A 6,478-nucleotide genomic window follows, 5' to 3' on the forward strand; every position below is an offset into this window, starting at 1 on the left:
AACCCCTGTCTCCCTGAAATGTAAAAAACCAAACTGTAACCCAGCCACAGCGAGTCCACTTGCTCAAGGCTTCCTGGGCATGGCTCCGGGTCATGGTCCTCAAATTTGGCACAGAGTAAATCCCTTTAAAATTTTTTTCCAGAGTCTGGCTTTTTTTCACGACGTGTCAACAGTGACTGTATCCAGGAAAGTTCCTGCCATTAAAATTAATTCAAGTAATTTAATTTAAAAGCTCTGAAATTATCTGTGATGGGGATACAAACTAGAATGTGAAATGCAGCTCTCTGCCCAGAAGGAAACCTGTAATTTAATGCTTATAGCCCAACAGAACCACCTTTCCTTTCCTAGTCCCCATTCGCCCCAGTGAGAGGCAGTCACGCTGGGCTCAGTTTCAGAAACTTTCCTAGGTACAACACCCCGGGTGTGGACCTTGGAAGGCTAAAGCCCGCAATAAATTAGATCAGGAACTGCTGCTTTAAAACAACCAATAACTTTTAAAACATAGATATATATTGCATTGTTCTTCCTTATACTTGTAATTCCATTCCACACTTGAGGTGACTTAACCTCAAATAACTTTAGATAAACTTTCTTTATGTCATAATGTTTAAGTCAATAATTTCCAAATGTAATTTCAAATTCACTTTACGTGCATCCTGAGGGTAAGTAGACAACGTACTTTTCATTTTAGAATCGTCATCTATCTTAGGTCTTATCTTTATTTTGTATTTCTCAATTTTTTGTCAGATGTGGACAACAAAGTCTGGAAAATAGTCACTAAACGACATTTGGATTTATTTTCACCTAAAGAATAATTAATTTTGCACTATCTCTAATGGTATTTTATAGGGAGGTCATTCTCTTTCATAGGAACCTCAAAGAAATCAAAATTAGATTATCAGCTTCAAATGACCTCATTTCTTCCAGCAATAATTTTATGGCAATATCTGTGAGTTAAACAACTACCATGAAGTATGTTTTTTTAATCACATCCCTATATGTGGAAGATTTCATCCATTCAGAAGTGGTAACCCGTTGAAATATGATCATGTGTAGACAGGAAAATTAGCATATTTAAAATATTTTTAGTCTAAAAGAACAGGATGTCCTGGCATTGCACAGATGAATACAACAGGATATATCAGTACATTTTTCAAAGAGGTGGTACCTAGGATAGATTTTGGGATCTCAACAAGGTAGCTCATTCTGTATTATGCAATACTGCTAACTAGTAATGTTGCCTAGACACAAGTGTCAGCATCAGCTTCCTTAATCAGGAGCAAATAAAATGAGTTGATTGTGCAGCTATTCATTGTATTCAGAATAGCAGAATTATGGTAAGCTGAATATAGGTCAAAGTATGCATCTAGTTTGGTAATGTGGAGTTTTGATCCCTATAAAATTTTCAAGGGAGCAAAATGCACATATTTACAAGAACTATAAAAGGTATTTCCTCCATCACAGAACAATTCTCTAAAACAAACGCAAATCAAGCATTTGGAATAAAACTACTTTTACCCATTGAGTATATACTAAATCCTGTGCCACCAAAGGAGAATATGCATAGTCTAACACAGATGGAACTATTAAAATATTTACCACTCTTAAGAAAACAAATTTAGGCTTGTGAAAGGAGAGATTTGATTCAAAATAAAATTTTGCAATAGGGATAGTGCTCCAACCACAAGAGCCAAAAATGCCCAAAAGTCACAGAGAAAAGAGCTTTCTTTTACAGGAAGGAAGAAACAATCGCAGAAAGTACCAAGTATGGGACCGTATTTGAGCACCTGGTATGAACTACAGGTACTCAGGGAATGTTTTCTCTGAAGTTCAGCCTACTCTTGAGAGGTGCTGTTAAGGAGAAGTTGTTTCACATTACAGTGCCCAAGAGTGGTCCAAATTTGAGGGACCTGGAGGAAGGAATGAAGCTTAACTGAAGGTTGAATAAGTCAAAATGACCACCATGGTTCTCACTGATCACTGGAGACAAACAATTCAGTAATCCTTTTAAGACAAAGGATGGGAATTTGGAGGGTTTGTATGTGGCTTTTTCCTATGTAAACAAGGGGGCTTTCATTGGACTTAATGAAGTCCTCCGGCAAAATGTGGTTCTCTGCAGTAAACTGTTCCTAAGGAAACAAAGGGTTGGAGGATGGAGTTCTTTAACCTTTGCTGTTTTCCAGGATTATCAAATTGGAGTAAACTTCAACATTGTCACCACGTCTTAGTCCATTTTCTGTTGCTTATAAGAGAATACCTGGATGTGGGTACATTTTAAGAAACAAAATTTATTTCTTACAGTTCTGGAAGCCAGAAAGCCTAAGGTGGGAGGGGCATACCTGGTGAGGACCTTCTTCTTGATGAGGACCCTGAAGAGTTCCGAGGCAGTGTAGGACATCCCAGGCCAGGGGACTGAGCATGCTAGTTCAGGTCTCTCTTTCTCTTATTATAAAGCGACCAGTCCCACTCCTATGATAACCCATTAACCTATTAACCCAGTTGTCCATTAATACATGAATGGATTAATCCACTCCTGAGATTGGAGCCCTTATGCAACCACCTTTTAAAGGCCCGACCTTTCAATGTTGCTACACTGGGGATTACATGTCAACATGAGTTTGGGAGGGGACAAACATTCAAACTATAGCATGACATATAACACCAAGCAAAACTGAGCAATAGTAAATACACATATCATATTTGAAAACTGCAACATTCTAACCTTTAATTATAATTTAATTATAGAGATGATAGGTAAAATCCTGGGGAATTTCATTTTTCTTGATCATTATGTCATTTACTTCAGTGAATGAAGTTTAAAGATACTTTAGGTCCTCAGGCACCTCACTTTTGCCAATACCTCAACACTCCCTTCTCAACATGCTCTCTACACAATGGCAGTCTTGAGGCAAAAATGTAGATTTTGAGTGCAACTTGTTTTCTATGCTCACACTGTGGCCAGGGGTATATCTTTTGGCATTTGGCAACGTGTCCCTTTTCAGTATGTTACAGGCTAAAAAGATCAGACCCAGAAACTCCATGTGGATCATGTTTTTAGAAAAAGTTCCCACTCACTTGATTTTCCATTTACTTCTGCTGGATTTTGCACATTCATATAAATATAGCTGTGTTTGCATACATGTGTATAAAACAGAGAGAAAAGATTTAACAAAATGGCAATAGTACATCCTTACCTATCAATGACTTTATAAATAAAAGCATTAAAATCCCAAATCAAAATAAAAAAATGTACAGTGGCTAAATGTATTTCAAAAAAAGAAACCCAAAAGACACAAAAACAAAACCCAACTCTATTTTTACCTATTAGAAACTCACTTTAAATTTAAGGTCACACATAGACTGAAAGTGAGGGAATGGAGAAAGAGAGTCTGTGTAAATGGTAACTTAGAGTAGTACGCTGGGCATGGTAGCTCATGCCTTTAATCTTAGCACTTTGGGAGGATGAGGCAAGATTGCTTGAAGCTAGGAGTTTGAGGTTGCAGTGAGCTAGGACTGTGCCACTGCACTCTAGGCCTGGCAACAGAGCAAGACATATCTCTAAAAAAGAAAAATAATTTAAGGCCGGGTGCACTTGCTCACACCTGTAATCCTAGCACTCTGGGAGGCTGAGGCAGGAAGATCACTTGAGGTCAGGATTTTGAGACCAGCCTGAGCAAGAGCAAGACCCCGTCGCTACTAAAAATAGAAAGAAATTATCTGAACAACTAAAAATATATATACAAAAAATTAGCCATGCATGGTGGCACATGCCTGTAATCCCAGCTACTCGGGAGGCTGAGGCAGAAGGATTGCTTGAGCCCAGGAGTTTGAGGTTGCTGTAAGCTAGGCTGACGCCACGGCACTCTAGCCTGGGCAATAGAGTGAGACTCTGTCTCAATAATAATAATAATAATAATTTTAAAAAGCTTTCTATTGCCTTTATCAGTCAAGTAAAATGTGACTAATTCTTGTTCTGTTTGATGGTGGGTTGGCAATCTTCCTGACACAGTTTAATGCTGCTTGCTGCTCCATGTATCTCCCAGCATCTGAGAAGGTCAGTGGCTTCTTCCTTTAGGTCCCATATATGTTTGTTTTCAAAGGTGTAAGTGGGTTGAGACACCTCTGGACATAAGATTGCTCCTTCCTGGAATCTCATGCTGTTGATTTGGGAAACTCTTACCAATAGAAGTCCTCCTCTTCCTCAGAATTCCTCAGGATACTCAACTTTTCCTTAAGGTGACTGGGACTGGGACGCAAGAGGAGGGAGAAACCAGGGTCAGGGAAAGATAAGATTCCTTAGCAACAGGAAGCAAGATATCATTGACATTAATTTCAAACCCCTTGGTGGCTGCTCTTATATGAACTGATGATGGTTTAACGTTTTATATCCAGTCTGACCTCTCTTATTTTTATCTCCTGCTACTAGAAGGAGAATGACCAACCATATACCATAGAGGTGGCTTGTTTCAATCCTGCCTCTAATTAAGTCTCTTTTATTTGGTATAAAAATAGCTGTTCCTGCTCACATTTGATTTCCATTTATGTGGAGTATTTTTTCCAAACTTTTACCTTGACTTTGTGCAATGCTTTAAGAGTTAAGTGATTTCTGGTAGATAGCAGATATTTGGATTGTGTTTTTTAAAATCCATTCCCTGAGAGGCATTTATATGTGTTTAATGTTAATATTGATAAATGAAATACTAAGTCATCATGTTGATTGTGACTTGTTTGGTTTGTATTCTCCCTTGTGTTATTGTTTTATAAGAGGTGTGGATTTTCACCGTTGAGTGTTTTTACTCTGTCGTGTATCAACCTTTCTTTTTGGTGTTTAGACCACTTTAGAGCATTTCCTGCAGGGCACGTCTAGTGGTCACAAATTCCCTTACATTTTGCTTGTTGGGGAAAGATTTTATTTCTCCTTCATTTATGAAACTTGATTTTGAAGGATAGAAAATTCTTCCCTGAAAGTTATTCGTTTAACGATGCTGAAGGTGGCACCCCTTCTGGCTTATGAAGTTTCTGCTAAGAAATCTGCTGTTAGATGGGTTTTCCTTTGTACGTTATGTACTGCTTTCATCAATCACCTTGTGGGATTTTCTCATTCACTTTGAGTCTGGCCATACTGATGATGATGTGCATCAGTGATGTCCTATTTGCCATAAATCTTCAAGGAGTTCATTGACCTGCTTGTTCTAGATGTCTAAATCTCTAGCAAGATGAGGGAAGCATTCCTCCATTATTCTCTTAGATAGATTTTCCCTACTTTTTTCTTCTTCTCCCTCAAGGATGTCTATGATTGTTATCTGTGGGTATTTTACAGAATCCCATATGTCTTGGAGACCCTCTTCGTTTCTGGATTCATTTTTCCTCTTTTTTTTTTTTTTTTTGAGACAGAGTCTCCCTCTGTTGCCCGGGCTAGAGTGCCGTGGTGTCAGCCTAGCTCACAACAACCTCAAACTCCTGGGCTCAAGCAATCCTCCTGCCTCAACCTCCCAAGTAGCTGGGACTACAGGCATGCACCACCATGTCCGGCTATTTTTTTCTATATATATTTTTAGTTGTCCATATAATTTCTTTCTATTTTTAGTAGAGACGGGGTCTTGCTCTAGCTCAGGCTGGTCTCGAACTCCTGAGCTCAAACAATCCACCCGCCTCGGCCTCCCAGAGTGCTAGGATTACAGGCGTGAGCCACCTTGCTCGGCCCCATTTTTCCTCATTTTTGAATACCTGGATTAATTTAAAAGCCTTGTCTTCAAGCTCTGAATTTCTTTCTTGTGCTTCATCTAGTCAGTTCTTGAAACTTTCCACTGTAGTTTTGCTTTTTTCTTTTTACTTCAAAATCTTATTGTAAGGTTTTTATATGGTCGGCACTAGAGAAAGAAAGACAAGCAGAGTTGAAAGGGTTAAGCAAAGAGGCTTTATAGGAGTGTTCCAGGGTGAGGGTAAGGTGTCCCAAGGGAGGGACCCGGGAGAGGTTCCCAGGCCCCGGGAGAAAGCAAAGAGGCTCAGGAAGTCATAGTCGTCTGGGACTGAGGCAAGGGTTTTTATATGTGGTGAGGGGCATAAACAGAGGGGGCTTGCTTTTAGATGACGGTGTAATTTTTCACTGCTGTAGCAGACAGTCAAGTGATCTTCCTGTTGTGGCTCTGCTGCAGCTAGTCCTGTGGTTTCGCCGTTCCTGTTGTCACCCTGCTGCAGCCAGCCCTGTGGTTTGGCCCTGGCACTCAGCCAAGGTCAGGCTGGTCCCCTACCCCTCCTCTACCAGCCACCTTACACTTATGTGTGTACAAATGTTTTTAATACATGAATACCTTTTAAAAGCCATAAGTTGGAGCTTTTAGTATGCCCATCATCAGAATACTGTTCATTGTACCTGATACGTAGGTTTTTACCCCTTTTCCCCTATATATTGAAATTCTCTAAAATACTCTTTCCTTTCCAGTAGGTCTCTTTTGATTTATTTTAAGCTATCAATCTC

General features: G+C 39.4%; 1 protein-coding gene across 2 annotated transcripts in view; it reads left to right on the forward strand.

Moving 5' to 3' along the window:
• LOC138374961 (zinc finger protein 480-like) overlaps positions 1-6,478 on the forward strand; it is a 240,769-nt gene that overhangs the window by 144,039 nt on the left and 90,252 nt on the right. The window lies entirely within an intron of this gene.

Source organism: Eulemur rufifrons, chromosome 24 (assembly GCF_041146395.1).
Source record: "Eulemur rufifrons isolate Redbay chromosome 24, OSU_ERuf_1, whole genome shotgun sequence".
Taxonomy (NCBI): Eukaryota; Metazoa; Chordata; class Mammalia; order Primates; family Lemuridae; genus Eulemur; species Eulemur rufifrons.